We start from the raw sequence: 22,522 nt of genomic DNA on the forward strand, positions 1-22,522 counted from the left end.
ACTGCGATGTTAATGTAGATAAGTTGCAATTGCAAGAAAGGGGGGGGGGGTTGCTCCATTGCTCTCTTTACACATATAATACGGCTAGTTTTGTCTACAGGTGCGTTGCAATTGGATCGTCTCTTCATTGACATCTTTCACCTTTTCTGGTCTCTGGCTGGATTGACAACAGCGTCCACATTTCGGTCTATCGTAATCCCACCTCTTTCTCCAACACACTCATCTTAAAGGCAGTGTTGCCACAATATGAGGACAGAAACCCCCTTTGAAACGTATAAAATAATTCATTTTCGCCCAAATTTTCCCTTCCTCTACAGAAACTACACAATAATGATATTCTCGTTCGCTCATGTTCACACATGAAAAATGTCAACAGTTTTATCCCATACGTCGATACCGAATCATTCACATTCTCTACCTGTGAAAGACCGATGGGCTGGTGGTAACGTCGTCGCCTTGTAATCAAGGGGTCCCGAGTTCGATACCCAATGGAATCATATTGCAGAATGATTCCGATTCCGCTCTAAACTGTAGGACCAGTCCCGATTAGCCTATTTGTGAATAAAGTAGACTTAATTTTAAAAATTTAAAGACTCCCCTGTACAATTTCAATGGTGAAAAACAGTATGTTAACTAAGACAAAACTTATTCGGGGTGGCTCTTTCTAAATAGGTACACCCAAATATAGACCTATCCTCCACGTTGTGAACCCTCGGCTTCATTTTCCAGACTAACGAGGTTCTGGCGCCTAGGCTCACAGGCAGTATAATCCTCTGTAGGATTCGTGTTTTGTCTTCTCGATGTGTCCTGTGATAATTGATAAATCGACGTAAAATAAACTAAATTAATCAATAAAACATCCCTTAGATTTGATTGATTGATTTGGTTAATTTACTTATCTTTTCTGCTACTTTTCGCTAATCGCGGAGATGGTGATGACTGATGATATGATTAGGCCTAAGCTGATAGACATTCACAAAGAACACCAATGACCAGGTCGAGATTCGAACCCGGGACGCGGGGCGTCGTAACGCGCTATGCTAACCACTTCGTACGGAGGTCGGTAACTTACGTATAGTGGGTACAAAGCCATAATTTTGTTGCAAATAAGACAGTTCATTATGTTAGGGTTCTAACTGTGTAGAGGTCATTTTCAACCTTGATTGTTTGACGGAATGAATTAGGTTAGTTTCCAATCTTGGAAGAAAGCCGAATGGACAGTCACATTCCAGGTGTGGAAGCACGTAGCCAGGAAGAGGGCTCGCGGGCTGAAGCCCCCAGAAATCTTACAAATATATATTTTCAATAGTGGTAATTAATTTTACTTCATTATGAGGATTAAACATAATGTAGTATAAGTTGTAATATCCTGAGAAAGGTAAAACTGTCACATGCGGGAAATCGCTCTAACTCGTTTATTCTCTATTTTTTTACATTCGTGCTTACCTATTCTGCATTGCGAAAGATTGCTTAACAAGGGATTTAGCTTTTTTCAACGAAATTAGTATTTATTGTCGACATAACGAATAATTATTGTTCGTTCTTTTCTCGCTTCCTGAACACGCAAAATGGCGGGTAAATCTTGACTAGCGTTGTGTTTCAAACGGCAAAGCAGTGTTTCAACCTTCTTAACGGAAAAATTCCCGCATAGCTCCGAAAACCATTCCCGCATAATCCCAAAAACCATTCACGCATAGCCCCAAAAACCATTCCCGCATAGCCCCCAAAACCATTCACGATAGCCCCACGCACAATCACGGTAAGGTTAGGTTAGGATGCTTTAGGTTGGGCAATATAGTGAAAAAACTGTGTGTTTGAAGACACTTACCGGGGATTGCGTCATCAGATGCTCGCAACATCCGGTTGAAGTAGAATAGAATAGAATAGAATAGAATAGAATGTATTTCCAGTATGAGCCTTTACAGCTATACATACCATACAAGTGCAAAATTTTCGTGTACTTTCCCTACATCCTTCCTCCTTTTTAGTCTGCTTCAACCTTCACCACTGCTTGGGAGTTCACAAACACTATGTCATTTGAAATCTTTCCCTATACTTGCCCTGTTACCTGAGTGGTTCCTAAATTTTCTCAAATTTATTTATTAATTTATTTATTTAGTACCCCTCCCCCCTTTCACACATGTTCGCTATCCCCACTGAGCTTCTTTGATCTCATTACCCAGGCGTAGTGTAGGAAAGTTCCCAGATTCCTTATTTGCGCCTCCCCCCCTCTCGGTCTCTCCCTCCTAATAACGCTTGTCATTATATTCTCAATGTTATCTTCATTTATTTCCCTGATATATTTTTGTCTTGCCTCCCCTGTTTCTTTACACTGGTACATGGATGGAAATGCAAGCAACAGCTTTCGTGCATCGGACAGGCATTATTATAGAAAAATACATGATTTAGCGGCAAAATAGTTTGAAAAATGCGCGAAAACACTTCTACGAACTTCCGAAATTACACAGAAACTCAATTCCGTAAGTACTTTCTCCTGTAAATTTGAAGATATCCATTTCCCGCATATGATATTTTTACCCTGAGAAATTCATCTTCAGGGCTTCTACCCCCCTCACCACTTTTTCGCCTATAGATGGCGGCTGCTGATAAGGGATGAGCACCCTCCCCCCAAAACAATTCTGGTTACAGGTCTGAGAATGGAAGACACACGTGAGTATTTGAAAAGTTGCTATTTGCGACTCTGGAATTTCAGCACACACCGGTATCCGCTGGAAACAAGGCCAGTGCAAGTGGCATTCGGGGGCCACAGTTCATCGCCCCCTCCCGGTGCGTGATCTTTCCTCGATCGCTGACAGATGCGATCTATGCGTTTTCAAGGACGCGTAAACACTCCTGTATCAGTTCATCGCCCTCCGCTGTTTAGTGCAAAGTACAAGGATTTTAAAACTCTCCACGGGAGACCTGGAATTCCTTGCACGTTCAAACTGTCAACGTGTGATGGATCCTATCCAACGTCTTTAAAATACTTCATGTTATGGTCAGAGTGGTATTTCAAACATTTCCAATTGGGTGGGGGGGGGTGTTAATTTTGTCCTCCTTAACCCGTAAGTCACATTTTTGTACCCACGCTACGACGCCAAAGGACCCGGGTTCGAATCCCTGACTTTGTAAGTGTCCATCAATTTCATCATATCATTACTGATCCTCATCTCCGCGATTAGCCAAAGTGGCAGAAAAACGAAGTAAAATAAACCGAACACCAGCCTGGATGTAATGAATCCGTAAATCACATTTAGGAAATAGCCCTCCCCGATGGCGTAGTGGTAACGTCGTCGCCTGCGATCAAGGGGTCTGGGGTTCGATACCCGGTGGAAGCACATAGTGGTTCGGATTCCACTTTATTTATTTACTTCTTCTTTTGGATGGCGAAGTTAAGGCACAATCCTTTTCTTACACTTAACCATCTCTTCTTCACATTTTACAAATTTAGTCGAAATATCGAACAGTTTGCGAAATATAAAACATCAAAACACCAAAGAAAATAAAAAACGCAAAAAGAGAAAAACACGCAAAAAAGAAAGAAGAAAAACACAGAAAAGAAAAAAAGACAAAACACAAAAATACACATATGCTGTAAGAAAGGTAAAAAATGCACGTACAGCATGAACACACACATACTTAAAATACAGAAAAATCGGTCGGTGTTGGTCCTACAAATTTAGATCAAGAAAGGTTTCATTCTATTTTCTTTCCTTGTTTTCTGTACTGGTAAGTTGCCTCCAGAAGATGCTTTCTTAATTTTGATTCGAAATTGCCGAGAGAAGAAGAGTTTCTTATGGCATTGGGGAGGTCGTTCCACGCTCTGGTGGCAGTGACTGTGAAGGAATTTCCGTAAACGCTCTCTTGTGAGAGGGGATGGTGAGCATTAAACTGTAGGTCCAGTCCCGATTAGCCATACTTAAAACACAAATTCAATCAATCAACATTTAGGAAGTAAAGGAGAACAACATTTTTCAAAGTTTATAAAACACTAGGTGCTTACCCGGCCTTTCCCGGGTATTTATTTATTTATCCCAATCTTGAATTATTTATTTATTTAGCAAAATATCCTTAACAGAACCAATAGTTCCAATTACAAAGGATCATATTAAAAACATTTATAATAAAGATTAAATATACATTTTAAAAATTACAAAAATACAAAACTAGAGAATTACAATATTACAAAATACAGAGCAAAAGATAGACAGGAATATAATGAATTCTAACTATAGTGTAATTTTATTTACAGGTATTTAAAAGTATTAGTACAGTATTCAAATTATAAAGTAAAATCTTTTATAAATTCACTATAATATTAATTTAACTCAAAACCTGATTATAAACAACATTTTTAGTATCACCTCCAGAAGCAAGAATAAATAAATTATTTGGTGGCATTGTTACGGCAATGAAATCTATAAAAGTATAAAGTTATTTGGGATTAAATGTCATCGTGAATGTCACCAATTAGCTTAGCGACAATGTAGGTAATTTTTTACATTTTATTTTTCACCCCCTCTCACCTCCATGCCAATAGGTGAGTACTTGGAGTTGGACGGTATTCCGAGTGTCACTATTCATCTTAGCGACCCCGAAAGCTATGGATTCCACACTAATATCGGTCGTTTTCGATTAATTTTACATGTCACATCTTCCCACCCCCAACTCTATCGGTGTCTTACCCCCATAGTATTTCTTTCCACGTTGTAAGTCATATGTGTGCCAAGTTTGGTTGAAGTTGCTCCAGGCGTTCGAGAGTTATGCCGGTACAAACATACATATATACACACATACATCCATATACGAAGAAGATTGTTATTTTTCTTAATACTATTAAATATATTTCAATGCTAGAACTGTCAAGTATACTACTTTCATAGAGCTATGCATTATTGCATAGCCTACAGAGAGGCCGAAATACAACACTTAGTAGTGAACTTTCAGACCTAAGCGACACTTGAAATCGAACCTTCAGAAATAAATGCAACCGTTCATACCAAAGCCATGCGACAAGCTGCACGTCGTTCGGGCTGTGACATTTTCTCAACATTATACATCACCTTGATCTGTTGGTCGCGCAAAAACAGCGTGTCGCTTTGGTCTGAAAGCTCCCAACGATTTTAACATAGTTATCCAGTTACGCCTCCCTAAAGCCGGCTTGTCCTGGCATCGAATCCTGGACAAGCTGCTATTTCTTTGTATCTCTTAACACGTGTTCTGCGAGTATACTATTTCAGATTTATACCCAACGGAATGTTATGCATATGTGCACGTGTGCGAGTGTGTTACTGGAGGCGTGGGAGGTTTCAGTGCACGAGTTACATGCGCCGTTGCACTTGGCACCTTTTCTCACCGGTGCAGTGAAAGGGAAATTATATTTTCATTATTCTTGGGAAAATTGTGCAATACTTTGAGATGTGGGAAAACAAGATTCATACGATTTCATGCACAATTTACTGGTTTTGCGGCATCCTTTTTATTCTGTTGTAGATCTTTTCAACTATTTGCCTGCCCAGCGTTCAAAGCTTTCATTGTATATTTTCAGTTGCAGCGTTTGGGTTCCAAAACTAGGGGGGGGGGGGGGGAGGCAAAGATAGTTTTCTTTGCTTCGTAGATAAGGTTTAGCATAGTGCGGGGGCAAAAGTAGCAAAAAGCAGGGGGGCAACCGCCCTCTCGCCCCGCTAATCGCCGCCGCTGTCTATTTTCCTTATGATTTCAGACATTTTTAAATATATATTTACTTGTTTGTTTTAGAGCCATCGATGTATTGTTTCCCTTCCTGCTTTTAGGTACTTTTTACCTGCTGATTGTAGATAATTTAGCTGCTTTTCTACATGACGCTTTTAGTAATTTAAGGATCTTGTTTAACTGCTGATTTTAGAGATTTTAGGCAATTGTTTACCTGCCGAATGTAAAGATTTTAGCTGTTCTTTACATGACGCTTTTAGAGATTTGAGGTTCTTGTATAATTGCTAATTTTAGAGATTTTAGGCACTTGCTTACCTGCCGATTGTAAAGATTTTAGCTGCCTTTTTACATGACGCTTTTAGAGATTTTGGGTTCTTGTTTAACTGCTGATTTTAGAGATTTTAGGCACTTGTTTACCTGCCGATTGTAAAGATTTTAGCTGCCTTTTTACATGACGCTTTTAGAGATTTTGGGTTCTTTTTTAACTGCTGATTTTAGAGATTTTAGGCACTTGTTTACCTGCCGATTGTAAAGATTTTAGCTGCTTTTTTACATGACGCTTTTAGAGATTTTGGGTTCTTGTTTAACTGCTGATTTTAGAGATTTTAGGCACTTGTTTACCTGTCGATTGTAAAGATTTTAGCTGCCTTTTTACATGACGCTTTTAGAGATTTTGGGTTCTTTTTTAACTGCTGATTTTAGAGATTTTATGCACTTGTTTACCTGCCGATTGTAAAGATTTTAGCTGCCTTTTTTACATGACGCTTTTAGAGATTTTGGGTTCTTGTTTAACTGTTGATTTTAGAGATTTTAGGCACTTGTTTACCTGCCGATTGTAAAGATTTTAGCTGCCTTTTTTACATGACGCTTTTAGAGATTTGAGGTTCTTGTTGAACTGCTGATTTTAGACACTTTTTTACCTACCTGCCTTTGGTGCCTATTTGTCAGGTGATTCCAATTGATCAGCGCCCCCCCCCCCCCCCAATCACCCAGACACGGCCCTTTTGTTTCCAGTCTCCGCGCAGGGAAGTCGCAAGTCACGATGAAAGCGTTTGAGGAAAGAGGAAAAGAGAAAGTCAGGGAAATTATTTCAAGGACAACATGCGGAAGAAAACAAGATACGGTTCCCGGAAAGCAGCGCCTCCTATCTCGGCGATCGGTCGGCTCCCGGGGCACTTCCTCCTTCCCTGGACCAGCATCCCAGCTGCGGTCGCTTCCTGCGATTTCCTCTCCGTTCCCGGGTTCGATTCCAAGCGGATACACTGCGCGGCGGAGTGGTTGTAGCCACTGTGCGTATTGAGCTTTTATTTTTGGAGTTTTTTTTTTGGGTGTGCAACTTTTTGTGTGTGTGACATACATATAAGGGCTCCCACAGGATTTTTCTCAGGAGGGCAGTCACAGAAACTTTTTATTATTATTATTATGATTATTATTGCTAGTATTACTGCTATTATTATTGTTACATTACTATTACTACTACTTATGTTTTTTTAATTACATACATTTGATTAATTGATTGCTTTGGTGTTTTAATTCGGCTTTATGTACAGTAAGGCTAATCGGGACTGGACCTACAGTTTAAAGTGGGATCCGAACCACTATGTGCCTCCACCGGGTGTCGAACCCGGGATCCCTTGATTACAAGGCGACGACGTTACCACTACGCCATCGGGGAGGCCAGAATTACATACATTTGTAATTTTCATATTCTGTATTTCTGTATACAATTTTCATAACTGTATACATAACATTAATTCATGTAGGACAAAAAGATGTTTTTTGTAGTTGTGAAATAGACTGTAAGCTTAAATTTAACCCTACTTTAAATAATAATAATGTTATTAATAATAATAGTTGCTGTAACTTACGGCCTGTAAGTCTCAGAAAACAATAGTTTTTATTATAAAATATCTCTACAATTTCACCATATTCGAATTTCATTAACACTTTCCAGAAATCGCAGGAGAGGCACGTACTGTATAAATACATACATACACACATACATACCAGTGGCGTATGCTGAGTTTAAGATGTAGTGTTGAAATTGTAAAGGAGTGTAAAGGAAGTTGTTTTGGGAATAAAAATTGAAAACATCAATTATTATTATTATTATTCCATACTTATAAAGATGATAACGTCAATCAAAACGAAGAAATGAAATATACAGTAGCTACTGGGTTTAATAAAATGAGTTAATAAGCAGGCAATATAAATAATGGATTAATGATATGAAATTGTCTACCTAGCAAAAATAATACCGGGTGTTTCAACAGAAACGCCGTGATTTCAAATGGCACTTTAAAATATTTATGATAACTACTAAAAAAAAAATACATAATCTGATAGAGAAAACGCAAAAGTTTAATGGAAAACATGTTCGAAATGTCCACCTTGACGATTTATAACTTCTTGCACCTGGTTGCACATGTTGTCAAATATCTGACCAAGGGTTGCACGACTAACTTCTGCAGTACACTGTTCGATGTTTGCTTTCAAATCATCTAGTAATCGCGGTCCTCGTTTGAAAACTCCCTGCTTTAGGAAACCACACAAGAAATAGTTTCACGGGTTTAAATCAGGGCTAGTTGGAGGCCACTCTAAACCATTTTGAAATAAATGTGTGTAGCGATTGTCAGGACAGGTTTAGTTGTATGCGGCCTAGCTCCGTCTTGCTGGAACCATTGCTGACGAATTGGACAACGTTTCCGTCGAAGACCAGGAATGAAGTATTCCTGCAGCATTTGCTAATAATTTTCTGATGTGACATAGCCATCAAAAAAGAAAGGTCCAATCAAGCCATGTTTCGATACACCACAATACCAAAACCTTTTGTGCGTACAGAGGTGTCTCCTTCGTTTCATGTGGATTATAGGTTGCCAAAAATTAAATTTTAGACTTTTGTCAATCACAACATATACAAATTATTACTGTGAATATACTAAATATTTTTTTAGGGTCATTTTAAATCACGGCGTTTCTGTTGAAACACCCGGTACGTAATACGAACATTTTTATGAAATTGACATTTTAAATCATGGTTAATTTTGTATGCAAATTCGAAGAAATATCAGTGCTGATAATTTTTAAAAACCTAAAATATGAGTTCATATATTTCTTGTTCTCACGTCCACTTAAAAATCTCTGAGCTTCGCAGTTGGTCTAGCTAACCTTGAATATACGCTCCTGATACATACATACATACATATATACCGGGTGTCGCAGAAGTCTTTCCTTGATTACAAACTTTATTCATATCCGCTATATGCAAGGTAGAGATGTGAAAGGGGTGCCAAAATGTTGGAAAATTAACCAAGTTTATTTGTTGCAGGTTTGAGTAACGTGACTGTAGTGTAGCAGTGTCAGTGCCCAGAAAACCGGAAATGTTCACAATCAGGAAAAAGCTCAGCATGTCCTCTGGTATCACGAGACCCGGTCACCAATAACAGTGCAGAGGAACTTTCAAACGTACAGAATTCTTTCGTCTAGAATATCTGCCATCAATAAGTTGGTATTTAAAAAATGGAATTTATCTTCATTCCCAAATCCTGTCAAGTCCAAGAAACATTGGCACTGACACTGCTACACTACAGCCACATTACTGAAACCTGCAACAAATAAACTTGGTTATTTTTCCAACATTTTGGCACCACTTTCACATCTCTACATTGCATATAGCGGATATGAATAAAGTTTATAACCAGGGAAAGACCGCTGGGACATCCGGTATATAGCCTATACTTATGTTACCAGTCAGTTAAACTAAACTATTACCTTTGCGGTTGTAAGTACCTTAGAGAACATTGGTTCTAACCTTGGTCATTAAATATTATGAGAACATTTTCATGTAATCTAGAAACATTTACTAGTATATTTATATTCTAAGAAAACCCAAACTAATATACAAAAAGAGCTAGGGAACTAGTTACACCGAAAGCTTGACCGAATTTATTTTTCCAAGTTCAACCTTAACGTACATATAACCCATCTCCACGTTTCTTGTGAACACTTTAATCTATGTAAAATATCATCAGTCTAGGACTCGGAAGTTGAGGAAAAATCCTTTTTCATTTTGGGTCATTGTAGGACAGAAAAAGGTGGGTTTTATTTGTCCTTTTTCGGCGTTTTTTGGCTTATTGGTCCTTTTTTAGCCTTTTTTTACGTCTTAACGGCTTTTTTTTGCAACTTCACCTTCTTTCGACTACGTTTTTACTGCCCATTCTCAATTCGAATCATCATCAGTTCATCACATCTTAAACATCCTTTCTGTAGTAAAGAAATAAAAATTTGAACCATCCCTGAAACGAGAGAAAAACATTTTTGGACGACTGAAATAGGATCCGAAGTCCTATTTCTGTAACTCTAGTGTGGTTAGGCCAAATATAATTCTTCAAATATGTTTTTTTTCAAATTATGTTAATCTAAAAAATATATAATGTCTGAAAGAAAACGCATTTCATTCATATAGTTTTTTTCGCACTGTGTGTTCCATACCACCAGAATTTTTTATTTCTTATTCATTAAGTATGTAATTAAAACTGAAGTCATTAATTAATTTGGATTACATTTATATGTACTTTTTCAGTTTTTAGGTCCTTTTTTTAATATTTTTAGGTCTTTTTATAGGTCTTTTTTTTGGCAATTTATAGGTCTTCAACTTCGGAGCCCTCATCACTATGCCATGAAAACCCAAGTGAAAAACAGCCTGCAGTTGTCTCGGCTCGGTGAGGTTGATCCGTTGCAGAATGATGTACTTCTTTCAAGGCTGCTTACTTTTTGGCAGGTTAATCTTTCAAAACTGGACCATTATTGCACACGAATGATTCTTAAATTGTGTTTCTTCCATAGTTAAGAAACATGGGCGTTGCAAAAAAAAATTATAGGGGGGGTGTCGAATCGAAGATGTCGAGGACATCCCCTCCCCTCAAAAATATTGTGATACAGACCAGTGGCATATGCAGGAGTATGTTATTATTATTATTATTATTATTATTATTATTATTATTATGAATATGTTTTCCTTAGAAGACAGAAGAAAAATGAAAAGGATAAATTTTGTAGAGAAGATATTAAGTTTCCAAGTTGACAGTGAATACTTTTTGAATAATATAGCTTATAAAATTCCCAGATATTCCCATAGGTATATCTCAATTCTCACATGCCTAAACAAGGCAAGAGGTTTAGTAGCTGATCTTGTTGAAACCTACAATTGGAATTTATGTTGATGTATAAGATTATAGGATCCACTGTTTTATTTTATAATTATGTATTCAATTTTTTAATTTTGTGTAACCAATTTTGACGCAGTGATATACCTGGTTGTATAATCGTTATCATAACTTCAATAAATATTATTATTATTAGAACAATATACAGTTAATTGCACAATATTATATAACAATAAACAATTATTAGTATCAGAGATATAATAGATCTCGTTGAAAACTGTAACTTGGAGTGTAAATATGCTAACTTGTTATGTTATGTTATTCTACAGCTTATGTATTTTATTCGTGTAACTTTGTACTTTTGTATTTGACTTAGTGCTGTATTAGGTTTCATACCGTGCTCAACACTTAAAATAAACGATTATTATTATTATTAAAGTAGGGTTACAAATAAACTTACAATTTTCTTTACATTGATTCTGAACTACAAAAACAGCTTTTTGCCCTACATTTAATTAATATACAGTTATGCTATTTGTTTATAAGTATACATAAAATGGAATATTATAAATTTATATAATTGAAAAATATAAGAAATAGAATAAAATAAACATTTTTGCAGCTACGTTATATGAACGAGGCAATGAGGTAGATGAGGCACAATGCCAGTATTCATAGATTAATGTTCTAATCTCTTGTTTAAATTTGGTTGGTCAAGTGGAGGTTCATTTTTAAAATTATTGCATTATCAATATTTTAAATTGTTATTATTATTACTACTACTAATAGTAGTAGTAGCAGTAGCAGTTTTAATTTAGTATATTTTAGCATCCGATAAGTTTATTATATGGATAATATAGCAGGAACCAAGATTACATAATAGTTACTTCTAACATTAGCAGCACCAACAAACGCAGTAATATGAGAAGCTTTGGAACGTGTGAAAGTTACAAATTAACAGAGGTTCAGTGTTGCAAATTATGAATGTTTCGTACCAAATTCGATATCTCAAGACCATTTTTAAACAGTTACGCAAGATAAGGTGAAGTAAAGTGCTTCGTTTATAAATTGCCATAAATTGAAAAAAAAATGGAAATTTCCAGCCTCCCCCCCGCCGACGCCCATGTTAATTTCCTTTGAGGGGGATTAATACATCCATGGCAGGGATAAACATAATTTTATTTTACCGGGGATAAATGTTCTTGTGGGGGAAACTCCCCGACAAGCCGCCCTTTAATTCGCACAATGGTTGTAGCGCGGTACTAGTCGCAGCTATTTTAATTTCTGGCGCCGTCACCGTGACACTTGGCGCCACTTGCATATAGCTGCGAAGGAAATTTCGCTACGGTCTTTCGCACGCTGAAACGAAGGCTGTTTTTACGCCTGCGAATGTTCCCACAGTCGAGTGAATTTCCGAATAACAGCGGGTAATGTTCTTGAGCACGTGCTTCTCGGGTCATATTACACGTATGGCAACACGGAAGCTGTATTGGAGAGCGGGGTAATATGGAAAGTTGGGGAATGTTTCTAAAATTGGGTGATATTCCACGTTATACTCTCACTGGCGTGTCCAGGATTTTCGAAAGGGGGTGGGGGTGTTACGTATATTTTTCTTACTGGTCAGCCCTTATTTTGCTGTTTTCTTGCCTTTGACGTTCTTTTTTATGGGCGGATATGATCCCCACCAATCACCCTTGGGCACGCCACTGCACACATACGAAACTCGGAATGAATCAAAAGGTTGATGGTTTTTTGTGTAACGGCTGACGCACTTAAACGCTTAATTTTAGTTTACTTGGAATAATATTGATTGATTGATTACAGTTCCGCCTGTCCAGGAACCGCCTTTATGGCAGTGACCCTCTGTTGCCGTGTTTGCCTGCGAAGGAACTCACGGTCAAACAGCCAATGAGGCCCACCGCTTTTGCAAGAGCTGACGACGTTAAAATTCCCCCTCCGCAAAGCAGCCAGTAGGGAAATAGGATTTTGTCAAAATAACCGTTCCGAGCAGTGATTGCACACCAATTATTGCGGCGACTCCACTGTAATTTGGTTTATTTTGACTTAGCTTTTCTGCAACTTCTGCTAATCGCGAAGATAGGATGAAATGATGAAATTGATGACGTGACACTCGCAAAGAACATCGTAGCCAGGTTTTTTTTTGGGTTCCTCTTCAGGACCGGAAACTTTTTCCTCCCACAATTTAAATTCGCTCCAAGTTGCATATTTGTTCTTGGAAAAAAAAATCCTGGCGGGGGGGCACAGGGGGTCCGGCTCCCCCGAAAGATTTATCAAGTACTAAAATTCAATAATGAAAAATGTATTAGTTTAGCCGTTGTTATATAATTTCCTCTGAACTTATTGGAAGAGAAGGATTATATTGGGATCATACGGCTTTGAAGAACGCAAAGGACGTAGTTAGGGGGGTCCAGGGGTCCGGACCAAGACTTACCAAGTACTAAAATTAAGTAATGAAAACATTATAATTTGTTGCATAATCGATGGTTATTAATTTCCTCTGAACTATATAGAAGGCAAGTATTATATTGGGATCATACGGCTTTGAATGACATTACAAAGATGATTTATGTATACTACTACTCAAAATAATATGCATAAAAATTTAATCAGAAACTTACTTTTCTTCAACTACATGTAACATCATTTTTGTTATTCGATAAATGTTCAATGTTTCATCTATTTGACATTAATTTCATTGCCAGGACACTTGTTTTTATGTAAATTATTCCGATCTTAACTACAGGTAAGCTACGTAATGAATATGCGCTGTTATATATCTATTCTTATACGGTCTTTTTACCTATTCGTGTAATAATAATTTAATATTAATTTATGTATTGTAGTTAGTATTAATTTGAATTAATATAATTATTTTAATTTAAACATTATTATTATTATTATTATTCTTTCTTATAAGGCGCTACAGCTCTTTATGGGCTTTGGCCTGCTCAATTACATCCTTCCACTCTTCTCTACTCAACACACATTTCTTCCAGTTCTGTATCTTCAGTTTTCTTATGTCATTTCTGACATCGTCTATCCATCTGGTTTTGGGCCTTCCTTGTGATCTTGTAGCAATAGGTCTGCAATTGTAAATTTGTTTCACAATTCTTTCTTCGGGCATTCTTTCAATGTGACCCAACCAGCTCAATCTTTGCGTTTTGATAAATCTTCTTATATTCTTACTCTTTATTAATGTTTCAAGCTCTTCGTTTGTTTTTATTCGCGATATATTATTAGATTGTCTCGTTGGGCCATATATTTTCCTTAATATCTTTCTTTCAAATATCATTAGTTTTCGAATTATATCTTCTTTCAGCACCCAGGTTTCGCAGCCATATGTAACCACAGGTCTTATTATGGATTTATACAGCTTTAATTTTATTTTTCTGGGAACTAGTTTGGATTGGAATATCCTCTTATTATTACTATTATTATTATTCCTGAGACACTTGGTTCGGAGCTCCCCGAAACATATTTCTAGATACGTGCCTCTGGACCGTATTTAAATTGATCCGAAAAAAAAAAAGGTTCCTGGACCGTATTTAAATTGATCCGAAAAAAAAAAATGTTCCTGGACCGTATTTAAATTGATCCGAAAAAAAAAAGGTTCCTGGACCGTATTTAAATTGATCAGAAAAAAAAAAAAAGGTTCCTGGACCGTATTTAAATTGATCCGAAAAAAAAGGTTCCTGGACCGTATTTAAATTGATCCGAAAAAAAAAAGGTTCCTGGACCGTATTTAAATTGATCCGAAAAAAAAAAAGGTTCCTGGACCGTATTTAAATTGATCCGAAAAAAAAAGGTTCCTGGACCGTATTTAAATTGATCCGGAAAAAAGGTTCCTGGACCGAATTGAAATACTTTACAGATAAAAGGGTTCTTTACGGTCCAGAACCCATTTACGCTTGCTGATTTTCTCTCCTGGACCGGAATTGAATTTATTTTAAATTCCTGGACCTTTTACAACCCTGATCCTAGCCGGCCCTCGTGGCGAAGTGGTTAGCACATCGTGCTACGGCGCTAGGGGTCCCGGGTTCGAATCCCGGCCTGCGCATCGATATTTGTGAGTGTCCATTCATCAATTTCATCACATCATCACTCATCCCCATCTTGTAAAATAAAGCAAATCAAGCAAGCAGTGTGGGCTGTATTGGAGAGCGGGGTAATATGGGAAGTTGGGGAATGTTTCCAAAATTGAGTGATATACCACGTCGATCATACTCTCACTGGCGTGCCCAGGATTTTCGAAAGGGGGTGGGTGTGTTACGTAACTTTTCCTATAGAGCCTATCCCCAACCTCCCCGCAGTGACGCCACTAACCATAACTGTCCAGAAAGCTATCCAAAAAAATGCACTTTTCTCCCTTACAGCTTATGGGCAGGTTAAAGTTTACGGAACTGCAACGCCGCATGAGTGGATTCTGCGATGTAAATCTTGGTCATATTTCCTTGTCGCTCACCGCACTGGACAGCGTGATGTTTTATGAATGCAGTTTTCATCATGCACGTTATCCCTCACGTGTTGCTAGATACGTAACGATGACGTCACTCCCTTTCCGCAATCACAGAAGGAATATTCTCCAGATTGATTCCGAGAAATCGAATCATGTGACCGCCCAGCACGCCATCTTGAGGAGCCTTCATGAATAGAAGCGGCGACAGCGGGAATGTCACCCAGGGACGTGGATTTTAAAGTGTCATGAATAATTTAGACGTTTGAAGTAGATTTGAAGTGAAATAAAACAGTGAGGTTGTTGTCTTATAAATTTTTAGACGAACGGAAGACAAATCTTACCATTTATAATCAGCCGACCTCTATGGAAAAGTGGTTAGCACAGCACGCTACGACGCCAGGGGTCCCGGGTTCGAATCCCGGCTAGGACATGGATGTTTGTGTTTGTCCGTAATGAGAAACCCGAAAATATGGTAAAAATTCATATGCGTAAAAGTTGAGAAAAAGTGTGAGCGATGGAGGATACTACCGCATAGGTTTATTCCTTGTTGTAAAAAGAAAAAAAGTGATTAGCGCTCTCACCTTTGGTGCGACCGGTCACGGGTTCGATTCCCGTTGGGAGCCCACAAAATTTCGGAGTTGACCCAGCGTCGTGAGGGAAATTGAGGACCTATTTGATAACAAGTAGCGGGCTCCGGTCTCGAAAGACAGAAAACAGCGGCAATGGGACTCGATGCACTGACCACGCGTCACCCAATGAATAGCCGCTCTGGCAGTTCCTTCGAGGGCTGTTCCGCCACGGAGTATTGTTTACTTAGTAAAAGTGAAGTACAACAATAAGAAAACTTACTAATAATGATAATAAATAAACAATAGCCTAGGGGCCCAAATTTCATAAACCCTCCCTGCACCCACCCCCTAGACTGGTGTATGGAGTGTCCGCCACTGTTTCCACTCAGCCCTGTAGCTGAATTTCTCCCGATTTTTACTTATATAATTGGACATTTGGAGGAAATCCATGTCGTTTGCAGTGTTTTTATGACAGTACTAAATGAAATAATATGACAGGCTTATATGAGTGCGTAATAATTAGCAGAGAATCGTAATAATAATAACAATGGCAGAAGTTGCGTCAGGGACAAGGGGCACAGGCGGAAGTATCGGACGCTTGTAATTTAATTAAGAGTGGAAAATATGGGAAGCAGGGAATTTCTTCCATGTCAGTTGCGTAACAAGGAACCTCAAGCTTTCATTCAAGAATTTGTCGCAGTGCGAGGACACATAAGCGGAAGTCGTGTCCGCCCTCACTTGTTTTAATTTGCGTTCAACTTTCATAATATAATGAGTACAATACATCGCGTAGTCCCCTTTCGCCTAATATAATGTGATTTATTTAGCCGGCCCCGTGGCGGAGTGGTTATCATATTGCGCTACGACGCCAGGGATCCCGGGTTCGAATCATGGCCTGGGCATGGATGTTTGTGAGTGTCGATTCATCAATTTCATATCATCACTCATCCCCATCTTCGCAAATTAGCCAAAAAAGTGTGGCACAAGAGGCGAAGTAAAATAAAGCAAATCAATCAATAATATGATTTATGACCTGGCCACCATTTTAGGCGAAACGGGATATCACATTTCGCCTAAACTGGTTGAGAGGGAAATGTTTGAAATTGGGGAAATTTAAAGGTATCTCAACAGGAAGGTACAGTGGGATCCATAAGTATTACCACCACGTCTTCTCCCTTTGTTCTATACAACTGACACAAAACACCAAACAATCTGCTTAAACCTCTGAACCAGTACACGTAGAAATACAGTCATTAAAATATGTAGGATGAAGATAATTTGCTGAGCAATACTTATGGATCCCACTGTACGTGCTCTGTTTTATTGTTAATTCATCCTTAGCTAACGATCTTCTCTGCCTACTAAAAACACAGACTAGTAAGTGGAGTCATAAGTTTGTATGATTGTGTTGCTCTATCACGCTGTTTTAGATGATTTAGTAGATTTGTAAATTCTTGTGTTGTAAATTACTGTACGTCACTGGCGTACGCAGGGGGGAACTGATGGGGCTACAGCCCCCTCCCAAAATTGTGATAAAATCAAAAGTTTCAAGTGAAAATCAGTTAAGAACTCGAAAAAGAAAAAACTTCTGATTGCCATTTTTGTCTTCGATTGCAATTTTAATAGTGAAAAGCTCCAAATATGCGAAATATTTTATTGTATATCCCGTCCCCAACCTATGTACTATTCACCATTACAATACCAGCCCCTCCAGAAAAAACAAATCCTGCGTACGCCAGTGCTGTACGTAATTTATTAGCGGTTAGCAAAACGACTAAGGTTACATGTATTGGGTGTTAAATTGCTGTTATGTCTCATTTGGTAAATATGTTACCTTGTGTGTATTTTCTTTTATCTTTTAGAAAATATGACCCCCGCCCCTCCGGTTGCTGGATTGCGTGACAATGCTCCTTTTCAGGAGCAGCATCTGAGTATTTGGCTCAAGTGACTGTTCGTCATTAGCATGACAACATGTTCGGAATTGTTTCGTATTTACGTATTTCACCGTCAACATTTCCCTCACTTGCAATAATTCCCTTCCAACCGGTTTAGGTGAAATGGGATTAGGCGAAACGGGATATCCCATTTCGCCTAAAATGGCGGACAACTGTCCAGGGGTGCCCATCCACCCCCCCCCAGGCCTATGACGCACTCCCCCCAAAAGTAGAACATCCCCTTGCTCCCCTCCTTTATGCCAAATTATTTACTCAAATTATTTTGGTCAGACAAAATTTGCGGATCAATATATATGTTTAGTTCAGGTACTTAGGCTCACTTTCATGTTTCCTAACATAAAACGTACACAACTGCCGAGGTTCACTGCCATTGTTAGTATACTGAACCTCATTCTTAACAATTTGTCTGCTTGACTAACCTTATATTAATGTGAACAGCATATATCCCGCTCCCTTTCCAAACCGATTCTAAAGGCATAAGAGGTGCAGTTTGATTAAAGCCCATCGCCGCGATCACCCACAGGAAGGTAGAAAAACTGTACATAATAACCATAACTAAAAATCAATAACAAGTCAAAGAAACTACCCCCCCCCCATTTTTGAGTGAAGATATATAGAATTGGTATAAAATTCTTGTCCTCCCCCAAAAATTCTCATGACGCGACCGAATTTCTATTTCCAAGTTCAAACTTAACGTCCATCTAACCTAACCACAAGTTTCTTGTGAACCCTTTAATACATGTGAAATATCAGCCTGCTGTGCGTCGGCTTGATGAGGTTGGTTAGTTGCAGAATGGTGTCTTTCTTTAGTCCACAAGGCTTCATATTTTCGGCAGGGAAATCTTTCATGGCTGGCAGTATTAATGAACACGAATGATTCTTCAATTGTGTATCATAGCTAATAAATGGAATTCTATGTGGTATCCATTTAATTTTTTTTTGAGGGGGATATAAACATCCCTAGCAGGAATAAAAATACAGTAAAACCTCGTTAATCCGGACTAATGGTGTGGTTATAAGTTGACCGGTTTAACGAAAGTCCGGATTAACTGAAATAACCTAAAAGAACAGTAGAAAGTGCATTAAAACTCCGTTTGTAGCAACAAAACATGTTTATTATGGTGTATTTAAAGGGCATAGGCCTAAATACACTATATAGTACGGTAAATGTAAAGCAATACTGTACATACAATGCAGTACGTACATACGCGATACCTATAGGCTATTATGACGATGTGCAATTGTTCACTTCTAGCCACATTTAAAACTTTGCATTCTGTTTTTTTGCCTTTTTGCCTGTCCGGATTTACGAGGTTTTACTGTAATTTTATTTTGCAGGGGATGAAATTGTTTGTGCAGGGGAAATCACCGGCATCCAACACCCCGTCAATTCTCACACATACATACTGCTATTAATTTTCCTTTGTACCGACGCCGCCGACTAAAGGTTAAGTAAAGGCTCTTGGTTTGAATTCCATCAGTACTTCTCTCGTCTACGTCATGTTAATTTATATCGCGGCGACGAATCCATACCTGGAGAAATACGGCATTAGACAACGAGTCAACTAAATCATAACCCGATTTGATGAGGGTCGCTTGCGTCATTGTCCCGGAGTCCCAACAATTCCGTCCCTCCAAAGGAACGCCTACATCAGCTACTTTAAGTAGGAAAAGTCGAACGCGGAAGGCATGCCATTGTGACCGATTCAGCACCACTTCCCCTCGCCTCCCCTCGCTAGTAAATGTTTTGTCTGCGTGTGTATTCGTTGTTTATATTTTCCGTTAAGGAATGTCTGCCTTTGCAAAACAGCTTCTCTCTGCGTTCTTCGTCAAGTTCCGCTATTCAAACAGCTTCAAAATTCTGCTGGACCTTGTCAACGACTTTATTCCTAAATTTATCTCGTTTCCATGTGCGTAGCCAGAAATGTTTTAGGGGGCCAGGCTGTTGATAACACTTGAAAAGGATAAATAATAACAACGATAATAATTATGGATTATTTTGTACAATAATTGTTACAAACCAATAAATTAAACCAATTTCATTCCAAATTCATTATTATTATTATTATTATTATTATTACTATTATTGTTCATTGCTGTGTTCAGCATTAAGTAACAATAAAACATTATTATCATATCCATGGGGAGACTTTGCTACCCGATCCACTACATAAGTGAATATCCAGCACAACTATATTCCATTATTTATTATTCCGTACTGTTAGTGTAGCGAAATGCAAACTTATTCTATTTTGTTATTAATTGATTGGTTCATTTGGTTTATTTTACTTTACATTTCTGCCGCTTTTGGCTAATCGCGAAGATGAGGATGAATGATATGATGAAATTGATGAAGGGACACTCACAAAAAAGCCAAGAATCGAACCCGGGTCCCCTGGCGTCGCAGCGCGCTGTGCTAACCACTTCGCCACGGAGGTCAGCGATATTGATAAAGCTTGCATAATAAAAATAAATATAACAATGATATTTATCATGTTTATGATTATTTTGAACACATCGCGAAACCGATTTTATACAGATTTTTATTCAACGGAATAAACATGTGCATTGAACCTGGCAACACCGCACGTACTGTCGCTACAGCAATGTCCGTTTAACTCTCGAAGGTGTTGGCAGTTCAACAACTTATTTACTCCGTTGAATAAATCAGTTTCGCAATGTTTGATTGATTGATTGATTTAGTTTATTTTACTTCGCGTTTTGTGCCTCTTGGCTAATTTGCGAAGATGGGGATGAGTGATGAAATGATGAAATTGATGAATGGACATTCACAAACAACCAAGCCCGACCAGGATTCGAACCCGGGACCCTTGGCGTCGCAGCGCGATATACTAACCACTCGGCCACAGGGTCGGGCAGTTTCGCAATGTGAATTACCAATGATAATGGGTTTTAGAAACAGCTGCAAGGTGCTTCAAAACAAGACCAAGATCTAAATGTGTATAATAATAATAGTAATAATAATTAATAAATTACTTTAATAAGCAGGTTAGGTTCAGCCTGGGGCTGTTGTGCTGCCACCTATCTCTTCCCTTGTCAATATATGTTAACGTGAGGAAAGCTGATGTTTCGATAACATTAAAATAAGTATAATTTCGTTCCTGGGGCAGTTGAAGCATTCAGATCCTAGTATGGAATTCGCGGCAAGTGTACACAAAGGGCTTACAAGAACACATTCGCGTGGCTAAAGAACCTGGCGCTTCCCAGCCTGTGTTGACACGGTGATGGTGCATCTTCTTATCTTTAAAGATGTATGCGTTACGCTCGTCTTTGCGATACAAAACAAACAGTGAGCATGCTGTAGACTACCATAAGTCACCGATGATTTTTAAAAAAATTATTGTTTTTTGTAATATATAGTGCAAATTTCAGCTATTAATTTACACTATTTATGGAAAACTACATCACACAAATTACTTCCATTTTTGGTTTACACTAGTTCTATCATCACTTACATCTTACCTACATTCATCCTCATCTTCGCGATTAGCCAAAAGTTGTGCAAAAGCTAAGTACAAAAAATACAATACATCAATTAACTCTATGGCCATCTTGTTCTCCAGATCTAACTCCTCAGACATCGTCCTACCTGAATGAAAGGGTATAGGTCAACAAGCCTCAGGCATTCCAAAAGCTCAAAATAACTTTACTATGACAGGAATTAGGGCAATGCAATCATTGTCAGTTGTCATGCTCACTTGTCTGTGTGGAATCGAAAATAAAGACATGGAAATGTATATTTTCCTCTTTCTTTTTTTCATTGGAATTTTTCTAGTTTCCGAGTTGGGAAATCCGGAATCGGGAATACACCCAAGATTCTGTAATTGCATTAGAGCGAAATAAGTAACTGTGTCTCAAGATGGCAGACTTTAAAATCTACCATAACAAACTTTGAGAAAATACATTTGGTACACACCTATGACTTCGACTCGTCGCTATACTCTCTCGCAGGGTTCTTAAAGGTCCAGGAATTTTATATAAAGTCAATTCCGGTCCAGGAGAGAAAATCAGCAATCGTAAATGGGTTCTCTGGACCGTAAAGAACCCTTTTATCTGCAAAGTATTTCAATTCGGTCCAGGAACCCTTTTTCCGGATCAGTTTGAATACGGTCCAGGAAGCTTTTTCAGTGAAACAATACGCAACTTGGACCGAATTTAAATTGTGCGAGAAAAGAGGTTCCTGCCCAGCAGCGGAACCCATTAGAACCTCGCGCGCGTAATTTATTTATCTTTTCTAGAGAAATTTCGATGCATTTGGCAACACTGTTAGTAACTGCGGAACTTTGATCAGCACCGCAATCCACATTAACTCGAAAGGAAGGAAAGACCTGGTTTTATGGTTCCGAAGACTGTCACTAAAGCCTCCAATGTCTCGGTTACCGCTTTTCAGGTTAAGTACTCAACTCGTGAAAGCTAATTACATGACGCAATTCTTGCCTGCATCATTATTTAATTGGCTCGTGGACCAGTTCGAGAAGTTGTCACACAGGTAAGTCGATCACTCTGCTGGGAAAGGTGCTGACATCTGGCAGTAATTCAGGTAATCCGGGCAGTGGTGCCAATTCCTTAAAAACTAACTCCACGAATATGTTGCTAGATGCAGGGAGTTTCTGAACATGAGCTTAGAGAGAGGGTACAAAGTAA

This window comes from Lepisma saccharinum, chromosome 27, assembly GCF_977018435.1.
Source record: "Lepisma saccharinum chromosome 27, izLepSacc3.1, whole genome shotgun sequence".
Classification (NCBI taxonomy): domain Eukaryota; kingdom Metazoa; phylum Arthropoda; class Insecta; order Zygentoma; family Lepismatidae; genus Lepisma; species Lepisma saccharinum.